At 41.6% G+C, this 27,565-nt stretch overlaps 1 protein-coding gene across 17 annotated transcripts in view; it reads right to left on the bottom strand.

Annotated features, from left to right (window-relative positions):
• The window catches only part of SGMS1 (sphingomyelin synthase 1), a 330,821-nt gene that overhangs the window by 217,091 nt on the left and 86,165 nt on the right, over window positions 1–27,565 (bottom strand). For 11 of the 17 annotated variants that reach the window (XM_081556966.1, XM_081556948.1, XM_081557000.1 and 8 more), the window contains one exon: window positions 6,258–6,347. The exons of 2 other annotated variants lie outside the window; for them this stretch is intronic. The gene's annotated coding sequence lies outside the window, so the exon portion shown is untranslated. Of the gene's footprint in view, window positions 1–2,509; window positions 2,639–6,257; window positions 6,348–27,565 lie in introns of all 17 variants that reach the window. 4 more of the 17 variants (XM_081557014.1, XM_081556940.1, XM_081557029.1 and 1 more) reach the window with 1 other exon arrangement.

The raw sequence follows: 27,565 nt of genomic DNA, 5'->3' as shown, positions 1-27,565 counted from the left end.
CTAGACCACCAGGGGATTCCCAAAATACTTTGAAACTCATACAGAAGTTACAAAAATAGTGGAGAGCTCCCATGTATGCACCTCTTATCTTACATAACCACAATAAAAGTATTAAAAGAACTTGACATTGGTACAATACTGTTAACCAAAATACAGATCCTGTTAAGATTTCATTAGTTTTGACATGTTCAATACCTGCCTCTTTCTTTTGTGTGCAGTTCTACAGTATTTCATCAAATGTATAGATTCATACAAGCACTACTATAATCAGTCTTAGTTAAGACTTTCACTGAATCAGCACTCTAACCTCTGCCACCCCATGGATGTGACTGTAAACCCCCTAAAGAGGGGAGTGCGCTACGGGCAACCTCACTTCTGCCACCGGAAACACCTATCAAGTCTCAGGGATGACCTGCTTGGAGAACCACCAGTGATGATCTGAAATGTATTCAGAAACTAACATAGGGACAACCCTTCCTATCAGTTTCACTCACAGTTTTTCTGTTATGCTCATATACGTGTAATAAGTGCTACCATTACAATGCTAGTTGCTAAAAATTTTGAGCACCCCAGATCCAGGGTGCTTAGTACCAGGAGGTTTGTGATACCTCAAGTTCGAGTCACAAAAAAATTGCTTCCACTCTCTCTGTTTTAACTAAGGTTTCAATCCAATTCCTGGTAACAGAATACAGCACAGGGCAGAGCAAAAACTGACAATCACTAGGCAGTTTTCAGGGGCTACTGCGCAAAAAAGCAAAGCGAGTAAAACTGCCCTGACCAGCTCCAGTTCACAATTGTCACCAGACACTGCAGCGACCCTCTGGGCCCCAGAGTACTGTCAACTGAAAAAAATGCACAATCTAAAAGTGGAGAGTTATGTTTGTTCCCAGACCTCCCTAAGGACTATAGCCAGGGACCGCAGTCCTGCAGATAGCTTTGAAAAACTCTTTCCAAGAGATAAGGGAAGAGCCAGGAGATATAGGAATTTTTCCTACAGGGAAAAAAAATCTAGTTAAACATCAAAAGATTGCTGTTAATAACAAAATCCAGACATCTCAGGCTAATTTATGCATGTGGAAGATGCAAGAGTCTGGGTTTCTCCAAGCTGTTCCTTTGATAAGCATCTTTGCGATCTAGGGCCAGTCTCCGGTTTTTCTCCATCCTGAATTCCCCTCAGGGTGCACCATCCGGGTGGCTGAAGTGGCTGATGGCTTGATGGCTGGCAGCCTGTTTTTCTCCATCCTGAGTTCCCCTCAGGCTACAAGGTCTGGGTGGCCGCTGCAGTGGTTGATGACTTTATGGCCGCAACAGTCCTTACTAAATCCTTTACTAAAACAACAGGCAGCATTTGTGTGTGTGTGTGTGTGTCCATAGTACCCACCAGTGAGTACACATTTTCCCCAAGGAAACATCAGGTACACATTTTCCCCAAGTGCTCGAGCCTCTAAATTCTGCTTCTTCTCCTCCCCCCACCCCCATCCCAAATCAAAACTTGTTTCCAATCAGTTCAGTCAGGAAATAGACAGTCAACCCTGTGAAACATACAAAGGATTCTCCCACTCCAGAGGTTGAGCTAACGATATTCCGGATGTTAAAATATCTTCCAAGTCCTTATTCAGTATTCACCCAAAAGCTATTACAATAATCAATTTAAAGATGAGGATAGCACTAAAAATGCATTAAACACATATCACCAATTAATGAGATCAGTATTAAGCTTTATATTAAGCTCAAAATTATGCCACTTAACCCCAAACTGTTTTTACTGTATTTACATACATTTTTTTTTAAACTATAAGCTAATTTGCACAAATATTCCTAACTGCTCTTTCACATCAGAAACTGGAACTGGGTTATTCTTCAGCAAAAGAATACTGACAGGGAGAAGCAGGAACTATCCACAAAATGACCAAGAAGGAATGTTACTCCCCTTATAATTTTAAACCCATGATGGGCAACTATGAATCAAAGCTAGGCTGAAGTTCAGTTTCAACTATAATCCTACCCAAAGAAAGGAAGTGGATTGTTAAATTCAAAAGACCCAAACAAGGCATCAAAAGCTGTCTGTGAGCACCAAACAAAAGATATTTCATATAATCAATCTACAAATGCTAAAAATGCAATTCTCTGCAGTTATGACTCCACCTACATGCCATTGTGTCCCATCGTAGGTATTTCTAAAGGATGTGGTCTAAGCAGAACGCCCATTTTTCCTAGCTAATATGAGGACAAGGAGAAGGGAAACCAACATTTTGGCAATTGTCTGCCTACCATGGGTATCAAACTTTGATATATAATCAATGTCCTTTAATGTTCCTTTCTAAACCCTCAGTTTTAAAAGCTGGCACCTAGAATAAGAACTGCAATTCTCAGACAGTTGGCAGCTAGGTACAGCTGTGTGGGTTCTAGCCCAGATGTTCTCAAAGTAGGGTACTTCCTAAGAGGCCTATGTTATAGGTAATCCATGAGGCCAAAACTATTTTTATAATAATATTAAGATGGTACTTGCCTTTTCAATGCTCTTTCTCTGTGAGTATATTCAGGGGAGTTTTTCAGAGGCTACATGACATGTGATACCACAACAAATTGAATGCAGAAGCTGATTTGAGAATCCAGGTACTTTCTATTAAGCCAGACACTGAAAGAGATTTATAAAAATGTATAGCAGTGGTAGTTGTCTCACTAACGGTTGAAAAATAGCTATTCCTCCCCAAAAAAGTAATTGATGCTAACCTATAAGAGTTGATTATTTCTAAATAAATTAATATTTTTTAAATTTCTCACTTTTAATTTTTAACAGAAAATATTTGCATTAGATTCCTATTGCTGCTATAACAAATGACTATAAATGGGTAGCTTAAAATGACACAAATTATAGTTCTGGATGTCAGAAGTCTACCAACAGGCCTTCCAGGGCTAAAATGGACTTGTTGGCAGGGCTGAGCTCCTCCTGAACCTAGAGGAGGATGTGTCCCTTGCCTCTTCCAGTTTCTGGAGGCCATCTGTACACTGTCTTCCTCTTATAAGGACTCTCTTGACTACACCGAGCCCTCCTGATTAATCCAGGATCATCTCCGCATTGCGAGATCCTTAATGTAATCACACTGGCAGTCTCTTTTGCCAGGTAAAGTAACATATGCATCAGTTCTGGAGATTAGGAAGTAGACATCTTTGGGGGCTATTTCTCTGCCTGCTGCAAAATGCTAGCTATAACTCATATAAGCAAAGCCTTTTGGGGCCCTCAATCATTTTTAAAGAGTATAAAGGGGCCTTAAACCAAAACATTTGAGAACCATTGCTCCAGCATATGAATAGATGAGGTGGGAAAATGAAAACACAGAAGAGCTAAGTGATTAACCAAAGTCATACAGACTTCAAGTAGACATTCAACTTGAAGCCAAAGTCATCTGGCTACTGATGAACCTAACGTGGCTCCCTCTAAATCATGCTCCCCACCCCGAACACCTGACCTGAGACAAAGGCAAACAGAAATTGTTTTGTGGGCATGTTTGAAGGCATCAGACAAAGGGCCCAATAACAAGTATTCATACAAGAATTTGGTGAGGAGCAAGGAGGGCAGGTTGGAGAAGAAGGTGTTTAAAACAATTCTACTTTTCAGAACCTTCTTTAGAAATATTTATGATGTCATGTGAGAAAGGAGGAAAATGTTACAAATGGCCAGGTATTCCAGGGTTGAGTCAGAGAGCAGTGAGGAACAGTTCTTGGTCTAGAGAGCACGATCCGGACCAAAGTCTAGGAGATGTACAGCGAGCATGAAGCAAAGCACAGCTCTGGGTCATACAATGGGGCCTGGTGAGCAAACCCAGGTTTATGGTCACTTATCCCAACAATGCCTGTCAAGCTCCAGTTTTGATGCCCTCACTAAAAATGACACCTGAAAGACCACATTCTGGAGCTCTCTCTCTCTGCACCATTTTGATACAACTGGAGTCACAATTTTGCAGCAGGAAAGAAACTGCATTCAGGTGAACTGTATTAAAATCATGCTAATGACTCAAATCACAGTCTTCCAAGGGATACATTTATAGTTAAAAGAGGAGAACTGGGTGGCTCAAAGGGCCAATTGCTTATCTATCAAATGAACTGGCCAGTCTAGGCCAACAGAACTGGGGGAAGTGGTAATCAGACCCTTTTCAGACCCAAGCAGTTTGTGCTCGTGAATGATGGCTCCCCGGCCCAAAGCCTGGGCCGGACTGGCCATTCCTGGCAAACTTCTCTACTTCTTCTTCATCTCTTTCCTAGCTCTCTGGGCAAAGATCCTGGAGTGCTCAGCCAACCAAACCAAAATGGCAGTAGTACATGAACTGACAGCCAACAATAACCAAGCAAATAAGGACACAGACTAAGTAACTACTCACTAGAATTTGCTATCCAAGGGAGGAAAAGACACAGAATTATCTGATATTTATATTTTCCAAGTGAAGTTATGGGTCCAATAAGAGGTAGCCCCTCGGAGAATCTCTCATCACAGAGCTCTGCATTCCCTGGGGATGTTTTCTGTGCCTACCTTCTCTATGATAACACTAGCATTAAAAAATTCAATTTATAACCTGCAAAGCACAAAGATTCTGCAGAGTAGAAACCTGCCTAACATGTCACTGTCAACACAAAATCCTAATCCGCACACTCGCATCAAATCTGTGCGGTCTCTGAAAAGGTAAGATTGCCTACAGATGATGTTTCTGTGGCAGAATGAATTTAAAAAGTTATTCAATCAGCACTCTCAGTTGACATCTATTTTGAAATAATATTTTTTTTTCCCATGTGCCGAAGCACAAGGCAACTTAACATTTTAGAGACAAAATTTTCAAGCTACTTTCTATGTCCATTAAGAGGATGCAGAATATAAGTCTGCAGAAGTCTACAGAGATGATGTCTCTAATTCACAGCACTAAACATCTATTTCCTGTACTGCACATGTGGAAGAGGGCATCTTCAGTCAGAGATCCACATATCTAGGATTCTGGTAAAAAGAAAAGTGATACTTTAGCAGAAAATAGACTATGAATCTGTTCTTGGGAGTTATTCTAAAAGTAAAGATTCCACCTTCCAAAGAAGTAAATATTCAGTGGAAGAAAAAGAACCCAAGTAAACGTGTAAGGATATAATATGTGAGAACACAAATCAACAAAAATTTCAATCAAAAAGAATGAAGATGAGCAATGAAACCACAACATAATTGAAAGAGAGACTGTTCGACTATTTTCAAAAAACAAAACCGGAAAAAAAAAAAAGAAACAAACAAAACTTCAAGACTGAAAACTTTCTCTACATTAAAGTCATAAACTCTGCTCTCCAAAGGACACTTAAAAAAAAAAAAGCTCAATCTCGCCATTCATTAGAAAATGTAAATTGAGACCACAATGATATACTATTTTATACTCATTAGAATGGCAAAAAAAATACCAAATGTTAGAAGGAAATGGAGCAACAGATAAACTATGATAGATTTTTGGAGTAGAATTTTATTTAACAATAAAAATTCATTTACTACTATTACATGCAACAAGTGAATCTTAAAAATACAACTGAGTGAAAAAAAATGAAAGCTCCAGAATATCACATGCAATATACTATTCTTATCAAGATTAAAAACAAGCAAAACTAGGCAGTTTTTGTTTGGATATATATATGGACATAGTAACATTATGAGCCAGAATGGAAGTCAACTACCACTACAAATAACACTGTTTAGTTCAACTGACTTTTACTTTTGGTAGACAGACTTTCTCTGAAAAGAAGTGAAGAAGGTTCCACATTTAGTTCTAGGGCAAATTCTTAATCTCTTGTCTGAGAAACACTGGCCTAGACTCTTCAGCTCCAAAGAAGGAACAGACCTGGTAAATGTAATCTTCTCGGATAAGGAGTGGAAACCCAAGGCAATTCTGATTAGAGGAAATAACTCCCCCAGGCCTCCCTGAAGCTTTCTGATCAGTCACTTCCAATGACTCAGAGAGACACTGTTTCCGCTGCCCTTTGTTTTATGTGTTTCTCCCACCCTGGCCCATGCGGCCTTCCGCCTCCAATGAGGAAACTGCCTCTTCAAGCCTTTCTCCTTCCTCCCACAAACCACCCTGGCCTTTCCTTGGCTGACTTTGATCTGCGGCTGAAGACCTGAAAGATCCCTCCATCCATCCGAGCCTTATAGACCATTTCAGAACTAAGCAGGAGAGATTCTGAGGAACTTCAGATCCATGAGATGTTCGAGAACGGATAAAACACTCAGTTTGACTTACGTGTCCTTTTAAACGCTCTCTGCCATCTCCTACTTCACTGTTCTTGAAATTCAGAAAATTACACCACTCCTTTGGTCACTGCAGCTTTGCCTAGAATAATAAAGGCAGGGAATTAGAAACGAGGCAACCAGAAGGAACCAAAAGGTCCAAGGGGAGAAAAAAAAAACGCTCTTGTAAAATCACTCTTGACATTTAAAAGGAAGAAAGGCCACCGGAATTAAGGAAAGTCTTTACCTTGGTTCAAGGCAATTTTCATATTTAACTAAACTATTAATACTTATTTTATGTTTGTAGAAGAAACCATTATTATTTACAAAAAGTTTTCACATGCAATTTATTATTGAAGTTGTAAGATACTGAGGCTAGGCAAATATTATTGTAAAATGCAGTGGCCTAATTTCCCAAGGTTAAGGAACTTTCCAGTGACCCTTCAGCTGGCAAGCATCAGAGTAGGAATTTGAACACTCTATGACTCCTTAAAGATGGGCACAATAAAGGACAGAAATGGTATGGACCTAACAGAAGCAGAAGAAATTAAGAAGATGTGGTAAGAATACACAGAAGAACTATACAAAAAAGACCTTCACAACCCAGATAACCACAATGGTGTGATCACTCACCTAGAGCCAGACATCCTGGAATGCGAAGTCAAGTGGGCCTTAGGAAACATCACTAAGAACAAAGCTAATGGAGGTGATAGAATTCCAGTTGAGCTAATTCAAATCCTAAAACATGATGCTGTGAAAGTGCTGCACTCAATATACCAGCAAATTTGGAAAACACAACAGTGGCCACAGGACTGCAAAAGGTCACTTCTCATTTCAATGCCAAAGAATGCTCAAACTACCACACAGTTGTACTCATCTCACATGCTAGCAAAGTAATGCTCAAAATTCTCTAAGCCAGGCTTCAATAGTACATGAACTGTGAACTTCCAGATGTTCAAGCTGGATTTAGAAAAGGCAGAGGAACCAGAGATCAAATTGCCAACATCCATTGGATCGTCAAAAAAGCAAAAGAATTCCAGAAAAAAATCTTCTGCTTTATTGACTACATCAATGCCTTTGACTGTGTGGATCACAACAAACTGTGGAAAATTCTTAAACAGATGGGAATATCAGTCCACCTGACCTGCCTCCTGAGAAATCTGAAGGCAGGAAAGGAAGCAACAGTTAAAACTGGACATGGAACAACCAGCTGGTTCCAGATCTGGAAAGGAGTACGTAAAAGCTGTATATTGTCACCCTGTTTATTTAACTTATACGCAGAATACATCATGACACATGCTGGGTTGGATGAAACACAAGCTGGAATCAAGATTGCCGAGAGAAATATCAATAACCTCAGATATGCAGATGGCACCTCTCTTTATGGCAGAAAGCAAAGAACTAAACAGCCTCTTGATGAAAGTGAAAGACGAGAGTAAAGTAAAAAAGTTGGCTAAAAACTCAACATTCAGAAAACTAAGATCATGGCATCTGGTCCCATCACTTCATGGAAAATAGATGGGGAAACAATGGAAACAGTGGCAGACTTTATTATGGGGGGCTCCAAAATCACTGCAGATGGTGACTGCATCCAGGAAATTAAAAGATGCATGCTCCTTGGAAGAAAAGTTATGACCAACCCAGACAGCATATTAAAAAGCAGAGACATTACCTTGCCAACAAAGGTCTGTTTAGTCAAAGCTATGGTTTTTCCAGTAGTTGTGTATGGATGTGAGAGTTGGACTGTAAAGAAAGCTGAGCACCAAAGAACTGATACTTTTGAACTATGGTGTTGGAGAAGACTCTTGAGAGTCCCTTGGACTGCAAGGAGATCCAACCAGTCCATCCTAAAAGAAATCAGTCCTGAATATTCATTGAAAGGACTGATGCTGAAGCTGAAACTCCAATACTTGGGCCACCTGATACAAGGAACTGACTCACTGGTAAAATTCTGATGCTGAGGAAGATTGAACGTAGGAAGAGAAGGGGACGACAGAGGATGAGATGTTTGGATGGCATCACTGACTCAATGGACATGAGTCTGAGTAAAGTCCAGGAGTTGGTGATGGACAGGGAGGCCTGGCATGCTGCAGTCCATGGGGTGGCAAAGAGTCGGACACGACTGAGCGACTGAACCAAATTCAATGACTCCTCATTCCAATCTCTTCCACGGCACCAAATGATACGATGGTTTCAATTTGAAAAGCAGCACTGTTATTTCTTCTTGTACTACATATATTTTCTTAGCCAATAGATATAGAAATGCCTTTGCTGCTGAGTGACACACTGGAGAAGGAAATGGCAACCCACTCCAGTGTTCTTTTCTGGAGAATCCCAGGGACAGAAGAGCTTGGTGGGCTGCCGTCTATGGGGTCACACAGAGTTGGACACGACTGAAGCGACTTAGCAGCAGCTGAGTGACACAGACACTGCCATAGAATTAAATGTTTATTTACCAGAGACAACCCAAAGGGTGGAAAATTCACAACAAGATAGTTAAGAAACACATGTATCTTTTCCACATACCTTCTTTTTCTCTTTAAGTCAGAGAATTGCTAGGCTTTGTTTCTCTTTCTCTCTCTCTTTTTGGAAATAATTTCATGTGTAGAGAAAAGTTGTAGAATAATAATAATATCAAGAACGCCATGTACCCTTTACCCAAATATTCACCTACTATTAACATTTAACACATAGAATCATTCACTGTCTCTCTCTCTACAGATATCTACATTCACTCAACATTTTTTTGTTTCTGTACCTTGTGGAAAAAAGCTCCATATATCGTGGCGCTAAATACTTCAGAATTTATTTCTTAAGAATAGGCATATTCTTATATAACCATAATGTCAGTATCAATCTTAGTAAATTTAATATTGATACAATACTTTAGTTGACAACCATCTTGTTAACCCAATAATGTGCTATATAGCTTTTCTTTTTCCTCCAATTCAGGATCCAGTCCAGGGTAAGATATTGCATTTAGCTGCTATTAATCTGAGACATATTGCTCTTTTTTATCTTTTATGATACTGATACTTCAGAAGAATATTTGTTGTTGTTGTTCAGTCGCTCAGTTGTGTCTGACTCTTTTGTGACCCCATGGACTGCAGCATGCCAGGCTTCCCTGTTCTTCACAATCTCTCAGAGTTTGCTCAAACTCATGTCCATTGAATCAGTGATGCCATCCAGCCATCTCGTCTCTGTCAACCCCTTCTCCTCCTGCCATTAATCCTTCCCAGCATCAGGGTCTTTTGCAGTGAGCTGGCTCTTCTCACATCAGGTAGCCAATATTGGAACTTCAGCTTCAGCCTTAATCCTTCCCACGAATATTCAGGGTTGATTTCCTTTAGGATTGACTGGTTTGATCTCCTTGCTGTCCAAGGGACTATATAGTCCTCCCCCTCCCTGATAGCTCAGTTGGTAAAGAATCCACCTGCAATGCAGGAGACCCCGGTTTGATTCTTGGGTTGGGAAGATCCTCTGGAGGCTACCTATTCCAATATTCTTGCGCTTCCCTCGTGGCACAGCTGGTAAAGAATCTGTCTGCAATGAGGAAGACCTGGGTTTGATCCCTCTGTTGGGAAGATCCCCTGGAGAAGGGAAAGATTACCCACTCTAGTATTCTGGCCTGAAGAATTTCATGGACTGTATCGTCCATGGGGTCGCAAAGAGTCGGACACAACTGAGCAACTTTCACTTTGACTTTCCTTTTCTTATATTAACAAAACATTTCCATTTTGACTTGTCTGACATTTCCTCATGATTCAATTCACCTTATGCATTATCAGCCAGAACACTACAAAGGTGATGTTTCCTTCTCCTGGTGTCACAGCTGAAAGTATGTGAATTCTGTGTGCCCCTCCCTGGCAATATAAATTTTGATCACCTAGCCAAAGGGCTGTCCATTTTCCCCCCAGAAAAATTATTTTTTTCCCTTATAATAAGTAATCTGTGGGGAGACGCTTTCAGATCATGCAAACATCTTGTCCTTCATCAAATTTCCCTTTAGATTTAGCGTTCGTTGGTGATCCTTGCCTGGCCTGAACTTCACTACCACAGCTACAACATGCTAATGTAGCTGATGGCAGCTAAGTCACTGGCAGATCCTCTCAGTTCTGTCAGGTTTGGATTTATAATTGGTTAAGATGGGCCTATGAGTTATGTCCGCAGTCCTAATGCATGACCCTTAACCCCTAGACGTGGTCTTTCTGGTGTCTTGAGGGAACAGTTAAGGTGCTCAGTGAGGTCTGTCCACCCTGGCTAACCCAGAACTCTCCGTTTCTCTCCATACTGCATGACCCCTGCCAGAGCCATTCTCTTTCCCACCTGGGAGAAGCTGCTCTCTGCTAGGCCTCAACCTGTATGGATCCCCATCTCAGCTTCCGGGTTCCCCTCTCACAGCTCCCCTCCCCGGTAGCCTGCCATACAAACTTCAGCCTCTTCTACAGCCCTGAGTTCTGGAGACCACCAGGCTGTAACAGGCTTTCCCTCCTGGTACCCAGACCAAGAACGCAGACAACAGGGAATGTGCTCAAGCAGAAAACTAGGGCACATGTGGGTCTCACTTCATGTGACTATTCCCTCAAGGATCAAAGTCCTGGCTGCCTGTGTTCCTGTCACTACCAGTAACTGGCTTGTGTGTCATCCAGGTCTCCAGTCTACCAGAAAAGGGCAGGTCCAGCACCAGTTGCCTCTCAATTTCTCTACATTCCTTCAGTGCTAAGTGATGTTTGAGAGGCACGGGGCTGCTCTATTGGAAAGAGTTAAGAATCAAATGCTTGGAGCATATAACAAATGCTCTTTATTTAACCACTTCAAAGAAACTCTCTAATAATCTGTTTCTTAGAAATGTGTTTACTTTTATTGCAGCACTGTGGCAAGAGAAACACTCTCTAGCAGTCAGGCAATTCTAAAAAAATGCAATAAAATGACAGGAAAACGTCTCTACTGCTTCCAGAAAGCTGATACTCACTTCAGATAGCCAGCTGGCTATCACTCTGACATATATTTCCATAACTCTTCCTCTAAGTGGCACAATAAAACACTATAATCTAGCCAAGGAATCAAAAGTTAGTTGCTATTCGTTTTTCTTCCTGTGTATGTGCATGTACTTAGGGGTGGGGAGAAGACTCCTTTTCAGATAAGTCATTTCCTGGCATCCTTCCATTTCTATTCCTAACCACTGGTGAGAATATAATCAGAAAAAAATAGTCCAAAGGAAAACTTGCAACCTTCGATACAAAGCTAATCAAAAGGAAATTAGCAACAAGAATAATATTTTCATCTCACATACTGTGAGCAAAGAGTTTGCCATTCGGGAAAATGGAGTCTAGGTGTCTCCCTGTACAAGCCAGCAGATTTGTGCTGACAGCATGTGCACACACACACACACACACACACACACGTTTGCACACATGTATATACACACACAGCTTTCCACACAGTGCGCCAGGCAGAATGTGGAATGACCTCTTTCTACTTCTCGAGCGTATGTTCTCCATACTGGATATGCACATCGTGTGTGTGTGCTCAGTCGTGTCCGACTCTTTATGACCCATGGACTGTAGCCCGCCAGGCTCCTCTGACCATGGAATTTTCCAGGCAAGAATACTGGAATGGGTTTCCATTTCCTTCTCCAGTGGATCTTTCCAACCAGTGTTTCAGTACTGTGTATCACCTCACACAGGGGAGGCGTCTTCTCCTCACACTGGAGAGGCATCTTCACCTTGCAGACTCTGACTGTGAAGGGGGATATACTACCTCAGGTCACAGTAAATATCAGCCAGGCTCAGAGTGACTAATGCTGGGCTATTAATACTTCTGGGGAAAACTGAAAACAAAACCAGAAAAGAACCAAAGGTAAATGAAACCCACAGGGATGAAAAGTATGAGACTCAAAGAGAAAGTTTAACCTAGGAAAGAGAAAATGAAGACAACTCTACACTTAACTCACGTTAAGCACTACTGAGAGCCATGGACAGCATTTTTCCATTTCCACCAAAGACATCATATAGAAAATGGTTTTAAACTTAAGTACTAAAATTTTAGTTTCAATATGAAGACTTCCCCCAAAGTCAGAATTTTCAACAAAGGAATATGTAGTTTGTACACCCATGACATGCTTGCTATGATATGATAAACACCAAATATCTGGGGCTCTCACACTTGCGTTTAAGTAGTACCGGTGTTTATGATTCTGCCTCAGAGAAGCTGCAATAATAACAGATAATACAACTGTCTATGAGTGCTTTACTCTAGGCTAAAGGTCATACACGGAGACCTGAGATGATAGCTCTGTTGGTGATATGGGCTTCACAGTTTCCCCTGATTCAAAGTCCTACCCTTAACTACAGGGATAAAAATGAGTGCTCCCCAAGTGGCTCAGTGGTAAAGGAGCCAGCTGCCAGTGCAAGAGACAGAAGTTCGATCCCTGGGTCGGGAAGGTCCTCTGGAGGAAAAAATGGCAACCCACTCCAGTATTCTTGCCTGAAAAATCCCATGGACAGAGGAGCCTGGCAGGCTACAGTCTGTAAGGTCTCAAAGAGTCAGACACAACTAAGCATGCACACAATGCAACGTGAAACTTACTATTTGTAAAATGGGATGGTACCTGCTTCACAAGGCTCTTGAAAGTCTCTGTAAGTTAATCATAAAATATTTAGCCTGTGCCCACCCCATAGTAAGCACTTAATAACTATTTATGATTGATAAACAATTTTAACTTTTCTGGGTCAACTTCTAATTATTCAATCTTGAATCAGAAACTAAACAGAGAGCTTATTTCAATGAGGCAAATGCCACTTCAGGGTAAAAAAGAACTGGTCATGCATTCAACCATTCCACCCAGCCACATCCATCCATGTTGTCAACAGACCTTTATGGGATGCCTACCACATGTAGAACACTGGGGCAGACCTTGTGCAGAATATGAAGACAAAAATGACATGGCCCATAGATATGCTCAAAGAACACCATCATCTTATTATTAACTGCAAACACTGCAGAATACTCACTATGTGCCAGGAACTGTTCTAAGCACCTCAAATACTATGGGTGTGTGGTGGTGGTGTTATCATTTAGTGGCTACATCGTGTCTGACTCTTTCGCGACCCCATGGACTGTAGCCCACCAGCCTCCTCTGTCCATGGGATTTCCCAGGGAAGAATACTGGAGTGGCTTGCCAGTTCCTTCTGCAGGGGATCTTCCCGACCCAGAGACTGAACCTGCATCTTCTGCTTGGCAGGTGGATTCTTTATCACTGAGCCAGCCACCTGGGAAGCCCGTGTGCGTGTGTACACTCTATTAATCCTCACAACAACTCTTTAAAATAAATACTATTTATTATCTTCAATTTATGGATGAGAATCTGAGGCACAAAAGTAAGTAACTTGCTCTAGCTTACACGGCTTGTAACTGACAGACCTTGGATTTAATTCCAGGCTGTCCAATTTCAGAGCCTTGGGCTCTTAACCACTAGATACACTGTTTCCTCCAAGGCCACTAAGAACTAGAGAGAGGACAGACTACAGGAAGGGCCCAGCAGGGACATAAATGGAGCGCAGTGCTCATGAGTGAGCTGTGCTAGCTCTACACCTAACACCGAGCATGAGTCCTTTTAACTACGGAGTGACAGGGTCAGGCATATGATACCAACCCAGACTGAAAGCCATCCGCAAAACACTGACGCCTGCCACTCCGAGGGGCCCGCTTCTAAGCGATTTAACACATACTAAAGGGAAAGAGGAGAGCTCAGAACCTGGGCCAAGAAGTCTGACACACCTGGGTTTCAATTCCAGGCCCTCCAATCTGGCCTTGAACAAATTTCGTGACCTTTCTGAGTGCTTCAGCATCTTCACTGTAATGAGTAAATGACATAATTTATATAGAGAACTTCATTCTAGTACTTAGTACTCAGGACTGTACAAGCAAAATAATAATATTCATTAATTAAATAATTGCAGATTTGCTTCAAGACTGTCCTAAGCCATATGGAAAAATCCCAACAACTAGATAGTATCAGTTTATAAATCAAGAAGAATTCAATCTGTGGTACCTGAAATACACTGTGGATTCATTATTAATAAATATGAACTACTGTAACTTAAAAATACTATAAACCTGTGTTTCTAAATGCTAGGGAACAAGAAAAGTCTCCCATGTTAAGAGATAAGAGAGGCTGGTGTGTGTTAAGGGCCGACTTTGTTCTTAGTCACTTGACAGATATTACTCAGTCTTCAAAACCACTCAGAGGTTCATCAAATGATCCCAATTTTTTATTTATTTATTTTTTATTGAAGGATAATTGCTTTACAGAATTTTGTTGTTTTCTGTCAAACCTCAACATGGATCAGCCATAGGTATACATACATCCCCCCGTTTTGAACCTCCCTCCCATCTCCCTCCCCATTCCATCCCTCCAGGTTGATACAGAGACCCTGTTTGAGTTTCCTGACCCACACAGCAAATTCCCATTGGCTGTCTATTTTATATATGGTAATGTAAGTTTCCATGTTACTCTTTCCACACATCTCACCCCCTCCTCCCCTCTCCCCATGTCCATAAGTCTATTCTCTATGTCTGTTTCTCCACTGTTGCCCTGTAAATAAATTCTTCAGTACAAATGATCCCAATTTTACAGGGGAGGATTCTGAGCCTCTCACTGGTTAATGATGAGCTCCACAATTAGCAGTGGAGACTGCTGCTAAAAATTAGAAGACTCACAAGTGAGGCAAGCAGGTTGGCAATTTCAGAATCAGGCAGTCCCTCCACTGAGCATTTTTTTGGCACCACCGGAATTTTAAAACATTCCATGCAGTCCAGCTCCCATCCCCAAGATGTGTTCTGTGCCTTAAGCAAGACTTCCAAGTCACTGCAAAGTCAGGATATATCACCCATTAAAGTGACAAACTACCACGGATCTCATTCTATCACCCAATTTAGCCATCATGGCCCTTGGGAACAAGATCAGTGAGGGGATTTACAAATTGCTAGGGCTTCCCTGCTAGCTCAGCTGGTAAAGAATCCCCCTGCAATGCAGGAGATCCCGGTTCAATTCCTGGGTTGGGAAGATCCTCTGGAGAAGGGATAGACTACCCACTCCAGTATTCTTGGGCTTCCCTGATGGCTCAGTGGGTAAAGAATCCGCCTGCAATGTGGGAGATCTTCCCTGGGTTGGGAAGATCCCCTGGAGAAGGGAAAGTCTACCCACTTCAGTGTTCTGGCCTGGAGAATTCCATGGACTGTATAGTCCATGGGGTTACAAAGAGTCAGATACAACTGAGCGATTTTCACTTACACTTATGGCTCTCCAAAAGCGACTAGATTTCCACACAAGAAAAAAACGGGTTCTAGAGCAGGGACACTGTGAAAATGAACGTTGACAGCACCACACCAAGTATGTGTTTGGGGTGCGAATACAGAAAGAAAAGGTGAGTTGAAATATCGTTTTCTCATTTTGTCTATAGCAGAGGATCCTTATCACAAATAGTCAAATCAGTGACTCGCAAACTTCCTTATTTGTGGTTCTCCATGTGTCAGCTTGTCCACAACAAAAAAAATGAAGGCAGCAGGGAAGTTCACTGTATGTATTCTAAGATTTGAGTCTGCTTCCAAAAATTCCAGAATATGAACTCCATCTTTGACCACAGAGTTCACATTTTGGTCACCACTGTATCCTCAGCACAATACATGGACGGGTAGACCACAGGACTCCAATAAATGCGGGTGATGTTCACACCCAGAAAAATATCAAACTGTAGGGGAGGGAATTCCCTGGTGGTCCAGTGGTTAGGACTCCAAACTTTCACTGCTGAGGGACCAGATTCAATCCAGGGTCGGGGAACAAAGATCCCACAAACCCCTCCAAGGCCACAAAAAAAAAAAAAAAGAAAGAAAGAAAGAAAAAAAAATGTAGGAGAGAAAAGGTGAGAAGGGCTGCCCAGGAAGGATCACTTAGCCCACTCAAGCAGGCCTCAGCGCCAAAATGCTGCTTGCAACTTAATATTTCTAAGAAATGTGGGATTGGGACTTACCTGGTGATCCAGTAGTTAAGACTTCACCTTCCATTGCAGGGGGTGAGGGTTCGATTCCTGATTTGGGAGCTAAGATCCCACATACCTCATGGCCAAAAAGCCAAAACATAAACAACATTGTAACAGACTTAATAAAGACTTTAAAAATGGTCCACATCAAAAAAAACGTTTTTTATTAAAAAATAGAGAAATATGGGATTTTAGGAAAGTAGATTTTATTATTGATTTTTTTTTTTTGGAAGGAACACACTGGGGGCAAAAAAACGCCTCCCAACTCCTCTTGACTATTCAAAATATTTACCAATATTTTGAGATACTTACTGACCTAAAATGTGCCTTCTAACCTGCTATTTCAGAAACATGAATCATATATGTTAAAAATTTACAGCTAGAATTGTGCTTGGTCACAGTCGACACAATGAAGAACAAGGCTGGGCCAACTAGATTTTAATAGAGACACAGACTATAAACAAATAATTACAATACCATATAATTAGAGCTTTTGGCAAAGGGAGCTGAGTGCTGAAGGGTGCAGAGGAAGGCATGACTAAGCCTGCTGTGCGTTTCAGTCCCACATATGAGGAAGGATCTTTCTTTTCACAAAGTCCTTTGCAATTTCCTTGTCCAATCCTCATTCTTTCTTAAAGCAAAAAAGCAGCACAGTTTGTTTATATACTAAGTACTTTCAACAGTCACCATGCTCCTCAAACATCATCACATCCCCAGGAAAGACTACACACTAATATACACTAGTTAAATAAGAAGTTTCTCAATTAATGATCAGCCGTACCGTAATACTGGTCACAAATATAATGCTGGTTGCTAAAATACATACACAATTTGAGTGTTTATAAAAGCTGTATCAGAATTTTCTGGCCCTAATGTTTCCTCCCAAATTACTAGCCTTCTTATACCCAATTAAAACTGTATGTAATTTTTTCCAAAAATCTTAAAGATACAAGCCAAATGAATTCTTTATCTAAAATCATCACCTCATCATTAGCAGTTCATTTTATTGAATTATTTACATGCTACCCATCTGCAAGAAAGATTTGAGACAACATTCAATAAAGATACATATGTACTTGCAAGTCACAAATGTAAAGTCATGAAGTGAAAAAAGAAGTTGGTTTTCCAACTATAAGATAATGTTGCTGGTGTACTTAAACAGTAAAATTTCTACAGTCCTAATAGCCAGAGCAAAAGGGGAAATGAGGCAGGCCACAAAATTCCGATCAAAGGAAGAATAGAAAAGGGCCTTTCCCCCTAGGCACTGAGAAACAGAATCTTTTTTTTCAAACAATGGCTTATCTAATACATGAAGAAGCAGTGTTACATGGTTCCTTATATTTTCACTATGAGTCTATTATTAAAGTGTACTTCAAAGAAGGTGCTCAGGGAGGCACTGATAATATCAAAATAAATACCTCTTCCTTCTATCAAGTTTAAAAGTACTAAATGTGGGTGTACATGCTAAGTCACTTCAGTCATGTCTGACTCTTTGCAACCCCGTGGACTATAGCCTGCCAGGCTCCTCTGTCCATGGAATTCTCCAGGCATGAATATTGGAGTGAGTTGCCATGCCCTCTTCCAGGGGACCTTCCCTACTTAGGGATCAAACCCATGTCTCTTACGTCTCCTGCGTTGGAAGGCAGGTTCTTTACCACTAGCGCCACCAAAGTACTAACTAAGATAACTGAAAACACCTTGTACAGGAAGGTGTCACAGAGAAGCTGGTCCCGAAACAAGACCTGCTAGGAAAGACCAGTATCCAAAATGCTTTCTAATGTAGCAGCACTAAAAAAAAAAAAAGAAAGAAACATGCTATGAGGATCAAGTGAAAGGAATACTTTCTCCCATACAAGAAAGCATTTGGCATCATGTACCAAGGGCCTTAAAAAAGCTCATATCATTTGATGCAGTTCCAGTTTGAACCTGTCTTAAGAAAATAATTAGAAATGAGTATAAACTTTTATATATCAATGTTTGTCCCTGTTTTCACTACTAAAATTCAAACATTTCTAATTGATCAACAGGAAAATGGCTTAAGAAATTGTGAAACAGCCACAAAACAGAATACTATGCAGATATTAAATATTATACTCATGCAGAAATGCTTAAGATATAATATTAAATGAGGAAAGCAGGATACAAATATATCCTTATAAGTATAAGATAACATACAAATATGTATACACAGAAAAGGAACAGGCAAAATATACCATGTAAGTTGACAAAATAATGTTTTTGTGCCTTTCTCCTTTGCTTATCATAGCAATTAGAACAGTTTCCAGCTCATGGTAGGCATGAGGACATAGCTGAATGAACCATTTTCACCATTAAAAACAACAAATACCATTTTTTAAAGTGTCCACTCTTTCTTATTTGTGCCCTGGCCATTCATAAGAAATATGTCAAACATTTGTTAGGAAGAGGTGCCTGGGGACTTCCCTGGTGGTCCAGTGGTTAAGACTCCATGCTTCCACTGAAGAGGGCACAAGTTCTATTCCTCATTGGGGAACTAAGATCCCACGTGTGTACACTGTGGCTAAAAAAAAAAAAAAAAAATAAGGAGGTTCTGGTTTGGAACACCGCAGTGAAAACATCATTTATGGGGAGGGGGAGGTTTTGTCCCATCTGTCAGTAAAAAGCTCACTTGGCAGGAATAATATTCTTGCTCCTTTCTATCCCTTTACCGACGTGAGTGTGACTCAAGAGTTAGGTTCCTGGGAATTTAGTGTCCTTGTTATCTTTAATCTGATGTTCAGCAAAAACCGACTTTCTAAGGTTCATTCCAGCTACAGAATTAAATGAGTCTATTACGCTTTAAGTATTCTCAGGATCCAGAAAATAGATTCATACGAGTATCGTTTATCTTGTTTTCCCACATTTGTGACAGGAACCAAATCAATGTAGAATTATTAAAGAAAGGAAGAGGCATTGAGATGTTTAGTTTCTTATCTAAAATCACCTTGTGGGTAATGTGTTCCATTTGGTTTTACTAGAGGTGCCAGTAACAAAGTTTTAATTAAAGGTTTATTTTTCAAGAATACTTTTCTTTAATTCATTTCCCAGAGGGGTCTCATTTGATGAAAACAGGACAAACTGTTTGCTCCTGCTGAACTCAGAAGAGTTGAACATTTTAATACCCTGGGTCAAGACCCATTGTTGGCCCACTTCCTGTTACCAGTATCACAGGAGGACTCGACTGAGCTTTGAACCGTGAAGGTAGGGGCTGCAGGGCAGGAGGAAGGAAGCCTGCGGTTCCATGATGAGCCTCAGAGGGGCCTGAGCCCCAGTGAACCTCCCAGAGGTCTGGTTTGGTTTGAGCTGACTCACTAAGGCTCTCGCTCATGTCAAAAAAGAAAAAGAAAAGATGCACTGCCCAGAGTTATCACTACTTGCCCTTCTGTAGATTGTCCACATGTATTACTGGCCGCATTTTCACAAGATGAGCACTCTCCTAAAGGGTCTAAAGAGTTTTTTTTTAATCAGAGCCAATTCCCAAGTGGCACAGTGGTAAAGAATCCACCTGCCAATGCAGGAGACTCTTGCAAGAGATGTGGGTTTGATCCCAGGATGGGAAAGATGCTCTGGAGAAGGAAATGGCACTCTACTCCAGGATTCTTGCCAGGAAAATTCCATGGACAGCCCATAAGGTCACAAAGAGCTGGACATGACTGAGTGAGTTGAGTACACACAAACAATTTTTACTGAAAATACCTCTTTTCTACACTATCTTTCTATGTCCCTGGTCTCCCGTGTGGGGCCCTATAATGGAGTTTAAGAAATCAAACTCTTATCTCAGGGTGACCCCCGCTGACCCCCCAGACTTAGAAAGTTGCTTCCATGTTTCAGCGCCAACAGAACCACAGCAGCCAAAGTAGGTGGCAGTGGCCCTGCAAGCATCAGTTCCCAGTCTGACTCTCGCTCTTGGACTCTCCAGCAGGCCCAGGCCCACTGATATCTAAGTATCTCCAGGTCAAGGGGGTCAGCAGGAATCACCCCTGGCTCACAAGTCCCTCTGCTCTCCAGAACTCTCTCCAGCATGGGAGAGCAGAGAGTTGTCCGGTGTGACAACCAGGGACCCTTCCTCTACAGAGTGTGTTAGCAGCCTGTATGCCCTGTTCTTTTCAAGAGGAAATGGCTTGAAAGTACTATACGCCCATTGTCTTATTAATAAAACTTTGAGGGAAGGGGAGCTTCACATAGTAATGAATACTCGTGTGTGTGGCTAAGTTGTTCACTCATGTCAGATCCTTTGCGACCCCTTGGATTGTAGCCCACCAGGCTCCTCTGTCCATGAGAATTCTCTAGGCAAGAATACTGGAGTGGGTAGCCATTCCCTTCTCCAGGGGATCTTCCCAACTCAGGGAGTAAACTCATGTCTCCGGCACTGGCAGGCGGATTCTTTACCACTGAGCCACCTGGGAAGCCCAGTGTAGACTCACTGAAGGGAAATCAGAAGAGAGGGACAAGGCACTAACATTATTAAGTATTTCTTGCCAACCTCTGTCATTCGAGATTTCAACAAAAACAGAATCCTAGACTATGAAGATCACTAAGCTAGACAGACACTTCTTATTATCAAGTGAACTTGGACCTCACTTTACAGTGTTGTTCCCAGAAGAGTGATGACACACCACATGGGTGGAGAAGATTCTGTATTTCCCTGAGTGCCTCATCCACTGAAAGCTCTCAGCTCTAAACTCTACTAGAATGAGGATCCTCCAGACAAAAGGCTACCCCAGATTCACATACAAGAGTATCCATCTTCACCTAAATAGTTGTAAAAATCTTTATGTGAAAAAAAAAAAAAAATCTATAGCTAACTAAACTTAGTAAACTCAGGGTTAACCCAAACCCAAAGGATGTCTTTAAGGTAAGACCTCCAGAGCCTCAACACACTAACTGTGAGATGCGAGTCAGGGCCTAAGGCTGATAGACATGCTGACCTGTCTCCTTTCACAAACTGGTTTCTCCCACCTCCTCTTATATTTTTCCCCATGGAGCCTTTTCATAGGAATAGTGTCCCACTGAGTATATTCTAAGAAATGTTGCTGCAAAGTATTTCCTCAAAATAAGACCTAAATTCTTAATGGACTGATTGATTCATACAGCTCAGTGGCCTCCCTTTTGGGACTGGAAGCCTACCATGGACTAGGCCTTGGGCTGGAAACCTTACAGCACTGGAGACGCTCTCACATCTCTGACTCAGTCACTTTGGGAGCAAGGGAGTCAAGCCTAGATTTAGTAGGTGTTTCCCAGCCACCCTGAGAGACATGAGTGTGTGATGGGTCAGGAGGGAATTTCCTAAGCAGAGTCTCAAACCGGGCAAATACAGTCATTATTAATGTATTTGACTTAATTTATGTATAGTCCTCTCAACAGCATTGATAGCCCTTCTTTCCTCCCAGTGTTTAACTGACCTTCACTCATATTTATTCCTTGTGATCAGAACCCTCATTTCCTCTGCGCTAACTAATCCAGAATAAGACATGAGGGACAAATAGCCCCTCAGAACCACCAGGAATGTTTGGACTTAAAAATGATTGAATATTGAAATATTTGGATAACAGGTTGACAAAGCACCTTTTAATAATTTGATCATGTTTTTACTTTCTGCATTAAGCTATTTAACCACAAAAATAATTACACATGTTCAAATTAAACCTTTTAAGAACTTAGGCCCCAAGAAAGAATTCCAGCTACTTGGAATTCAACCACTTAAAGATACTCCAAGTGAACATTTTTATTAATGCCTTTCCAGGTTTTTTCCCTTTATATTTACTTATTTCTTTATTGAAAATGTTAATGTTATATGTTCTATGACAGCCTATTTTTAATACGTTTTGTCCCATGTCAGTATTTTTCTTCAATATCATTGTCATGGTTACAGAATATTCCATCACACAGATGAATCATAACATACTCACCCAAGGCCCTTTGGGGTATCTGGGTGGCTTCCAGTGTTCACGTTCAAACAACGCTCACAAAGCATACTCTGAACTAAGTCTCTGAACAAAGCCCTACTCATTTCCTTAGAAATTACTCCTAGAAGAAGGCTCCCTGAGTCCAAGGGAGAACACTCTGTTTCTCATTGGGTCACAGAGGACCTTGGAAGGAAAAACCGGCCCTCTGAGTCATTTCAGTCTGCATTTCTCTCAACATCATGTGGCTGCCTTTCCCCAGTTGGTTCCTGTCGCCTTTACTGTTAGTCTAATTATTATCCGGTTTTCAAGATATTTAAATCCCAGGGTCTAGGGGATATCCTTAGGTCAACAAGCTTTCTGGTGTAACTCTCAGTCTTTTAAAATAACAGCTGAAAAAAAAAATAAAATAAAATAAAAAAATAAAATAAAATAACAGCTGATGTCACCCTCTCTTTTGTGTTCCTAAATTTTTATCCATCTGTCATTTCTTTGATAGCTTTAGCTGAATGATTGATATGAGCACTCACCTAGGACGTGTCCATGATAAAATATTGAACTTCCTGTCACCACCCCCCCTCTCATAATGTAATATTCAATTTGCTTAGCATCACCCTGTTAATTTTTGTGAGACCAGGTGTCAGTGGGACAATAGACAGTGGTACTTTTTTTACATCACAGGGTTTCCTGCGTGGAACAGTGGCAGCAGCTCAGGCTGATGGCCTGGGTCATCACTCTGGTCTACAGTGTGCCATCAGGAAGGACCGTGCTGCAAAGTGGAACCCAAGAAGAGTGACAGCCCCACTGTCGGAGCACACCCACCAGTCACAAAAATGGCTTCGACCACTGGTTTATTTTCCTGGCATGCAATTTAGCCCAGACTGCATCTCTTAACTAGTGCAGATTCATCACATGATAAACACTAGGTCTGTTCTCAAGGAAGCACTGGACAAGATGTCGGCAAACCCAAAGAGCTCTACTGTTTCTCTTGCGGGTGCATTAGCATTCCAGACTGGACAATCCTTCATTGTGTGCAACTGTCCAAGGTCTGGGGGACACTTAGCATCCACACCCTCGGGATGTTCAGTGCTAAGATACACACCTCTCATCACCATGGCAACCATAAATGTCCTTATAGGTTTCTAAACACTAGGGTGGAGAGGGCGGGGTGGGGGGAGGGTGCAGAGGACACCATCACCCATTGAGAATCTCTGTTTCTTTTTGCTGAGATGGAATGAACACTTAGGAAATGACAGAAAACAATTATCAATCTGACATGGAATTATGCAAATTCTAAGCACCATAAAGGGTCGAAGGATCAAAGAAGGTGAAAGGGGCAAAGAAGGCTGTAAGCATGGGAGAGAGAGAGCTGTAACCTCTCTAAGGAGTCCAGTTCAGGGTGAAACTTTGCTGTGACGTGCTTTCTCACCAGCACTGAGGACTGCCCCGCTCCAGTAAAGCTGATTACACCAGTTACCACAAGTAAACCACATCCTACACGCTTGGCAATGGCAATTTTAAAATGCTGTTATTGTTTCTGCCTTCTGATTCGGGGCAAGTTTTCTCCTTGCATTCTGGGCTCTCAGGGAGGGCAAGAAATCAGGGAGCCCTGCTGAAGGTGAAGGCTACTGCCAGCCTAACCCTGCTGGGCTGTTCCAGAGACCTAGACAAGAAGCAAAGGCCCTTCACTGTAGGACTGGCCCGAATTTGCCTTGCCTGGTTCCTTTCTGCCCACATCAGCTGTGATCAAAGGACAAGTTTGTGCCCAGAGGACAAGTGTGTCTAAGCCTCTGGGAACAATGCCCTTGTTGATCTTCTGTGCTCTGGTTGCAAAGGTCATTGACTGATTTCAACCTTGGCCACCATCAATTTCTTCACCTTTTACCAGACAGTGTTGGCAGTGATATGTTTTCTGATGTCACCGTTATGCTCAGGTGAGACTGAAAAGGTCAGTGAATGAGGCGTCTTTTATAGATCCTGTTCAATGTTTACTAATGATGCACTGTATACTAGGTATTACATGGCTGTGGTGCTTAGACTTATTTAAAATGCAGATTTCCAGGCCTCAGAAAATCTGCTTCAGTTAAGTTGTGGGGTGCAGGAATCTGTAATTTAACCTATCCCTGGTGTTCCTGATAGAGATCCATGAGGATACTTCATGAAACATGGCCACAGAATGACAGTAAACTAAAGGAAAAACTAGCTTTTTCTTGATACTTTGTATTCTATCACCTTGAAATGTATTCTATCACGTAGCAAAATAAAAACTAAATGATACTGGTTTTTCTCTTCAGAGTACCATGGAAACATATATACTACCATATGTAAAATTTAGTGGGAATTTGCTGTATGATTCAGGGAACTCAAACCAGGGCTCTGTAACAACCTAGAGGGGTGGGATGGGGTGGCAGGTGAGAGAAGGGTTCAAGAGGGAGGGGACATATGTATACCGATGGCTGATTCATGTTGATGTATGGCACAAACCAACACAATATTGTAAAGCAATTATCCTTCCATTAAAAATAAATAATTTTTTTAAAAAACTGAGAGATCAACTTCATTCTGAGGAAATTAGAGTCCCTGTTGTAAAGTACTTACATACAGATATGGCAATCTTGCAATTAAAACTTGTATTTATGTGTATCAAAAAGTTTATATTTTATTCTACACATAAGTGCTCGATCACAAGATGAGTATTTGTTATACAAAGCACACTGAAAGCACACTGATTGTAACTTTATTACCTTATAATTGGATAGTTTTACTAATTTTTCAGTATTTCTTACTTCATCTTCATGAAAGATTATCTTAGGTAACCATCTGATTACCTGCATCAGACTACGTGCAAACTAAGGCATAAGAGGTCATGCCAATGTCTAAAGATCAAAACAAGAACCTACACTTCTGGAATGCTGTATCTTTTCCTACTAGACTGGAAACGGCAAAGAGGGTTTGTGCCACCTGCCAATTCAGATGGGCCAGCAGACCAGAAACAGCTGCCTACACAGTAACTAAGAGAGCCAGCCGGAGAGAAGGGGGTCATAGCAGATTGAGCGATATCTGCCTCGAGCACAGGTGGGAAAAGGGGAGACCTCTGTGCACACCTCTTCATTGGCAAAGACCCCGATGCTGGAAAAGATTGAAGGCAGGAGGAAAAGGGGATGACAGAGGATGAGATGGTGGGATGGCATCACCGACTCAGTGGACATGAGTATGAGCAAACTCCAGGAGATGGTGAAGGACAGGGAAGCCTGGCGTGCTGTGGTCCATGGGGTTGCAAAGAGTCAGACATGACTGAGTGAATGAACAACAACAACTGCGCACACAGACCAGACAGGCCACCCCTTGGAAGATTTAGAAGCAGTTTAACTGCTTGTAAATATCACTACTTTCCTTCACTGAACAGATACCACTAAGTGCATGCCAAACTCTACGCTGGGTACCAGGGATATACCAAGAGTGCTAAGTCTACCAACGGGATGGACTTAGCCTACCAATGTGATGTAGGATGATGGTACCTAACCTAGGGCTTTACCTGACAAGATGGTAGGTTAAGGGCTTCCCAGGTGGCTCAGTGGTAAAGAATCCACCTGGCAATGCAGGAGATGGAGACACGGGGTCAATCCCTGGGTTGGGGAGATCCCCTAGAGGAGGAAATGACAACCCACGCCAATATTCCTGCCTGGAAAATACCATGGACAGAGGAGCCTGGTGGGCTACAGTCCACGGCATCGCAAAAGAGTCAGGCGTGATTTAACAACTAAACAACAACAACGACGGCATTTTAAGGGGAGAGCTGAAGAAAACAGAAGCCAACCAAATCTTAAAAGGTTGGGAGGAAAGTGGAAGTGAATGCTATTTCTGAGGAACTGAAACCAAGCCAATCATGGCTGGATTACTGACAGGGAGCAGGGGGTGGTTGTGTAGGCTGGGGTGGACTGGCAACAGCCAAGTCACACAGGACTCTAAGATCATAATTTCAACTGAAGATTGTGGGGCATTACGGAAAAGCTGAGTAATGCCTGTTTGTTCCCTGGTTTTGTTTTGGGTTGGGTTTTTTGGGGGGAGTGGGAATAGCAAATTTGCATTTCAAGAAGATGGGAAAGAGTCCCAGTAAACACAGGGAGTGATTGAGGTGACCCAAGTGACCAGAACAGGAGGGTGGCAAAGAGTTGGAGAGAAGTAGGTGGATTTCAGATCCTTTTTGAAGAGGGAATCAATAGTGTCTTGGTTTAGGAAAGAATATAGAGCAGCAGTCCCCAGTCTTTTTGGCACCAGGGACCAGTTTTGTGGAAGACAATTTTTCCACAGACTGGGGGTTGGTTTCAGGACGATTCAAGCACGTTACATTTGTGGTACACTTTATTTCTATTACTGTTACAGCAGCTCCACCTCAGATCATCAGACATTAGACCTTGGGGGCTAGGGACCACCGATATAAGGATGCAAGGAAAGGAGAAGACCAAGATGCAGCTGTGATTAAAGTGCTTTGAACACATTCAACTGGAAACTCTACAAGGCAGCTGGACCAACCATGGCTGGAGATCTTAAGAGAGATTTAACATTTGAAAATCTAGGGGTTGTAGGCACAGAAGAAGAAAAGACCAAAAAACATCAATCCTGTATCTTCTGCTTTCCAATCTAGTTAAATTTTTTAAGAGTTATGCTACTCCACCTGTAAAGACTTAATGCAGCAGAAATGTTATCATATAAGTGTCTGATTTTCTAAATTACAGCTCTTAACTGCAATTTTTCACGTCTCATAACAACTTAATTCAAGCAGCGAGAAAACTCCCGTTGTTGAAAATATTTCCTGAAGATTTTTTATTTGTCTGCCTTCTTACATATGGCACACCAACATAATTTTATCTTTCTCTGGAGATTAAATACCTTATATACCCTAACGACATCCTCATAAGGGGCATTAACTGACATTTCAGAGCTCGCCCTATATGACGATCTTGAGCCCCTCCCAGAACATCCCCCCCATTCGGTGAAGGGGTACCACCTAGCTCTACTTGCTGTCACCTGTCATACTCCAAGTGCATAGATCTGTTGTAAGTTGCCGGACTTGGATTCAAGGCTAGGAGATGGGGCCAAGATCCTTGAAACTGTAATAGAGCCATCCACTCTCAGGAGATTTGGGGGGATAAAAAAGGCTTGTTGCAAATTCAATCAAGAGAACTAGAGTAGCATCTCCGAAAGTCATGACTAGAACCAACTGTAGGACTCATCCACCTAAAAAAAAAAAGAGGACTGACATTTTCCTTTCTGATAAAATACAAATCACCTAGGAAGAAGGTACTAAAACTGACACTTATTTCGCTTCAAAGAATTTCTGATTTTTTTCCCTGCAAACA

This window comes from Giraffa tippelskirchi, chromosome 2 (genome assembly GCF_054371585.1).
Source record: "Giraffa tippelskirchi isolate mGirTip1 chromosome 2, T2T-mGirTip1v1.2.pri, whole genome shotgun sequence".
Taxonomy (NCBI): Eukaryota; Metazoa; Chordata; class Mammalia; order Artiodactyla; family Giraffidae; genus Giraffa; species Giraffa tippelskirchi.
The sequence above is the reverse complement of the archived record's forward strand: the minus strand, read 5'-3'. Positions and strand labels throughout refer to the sequence as shown.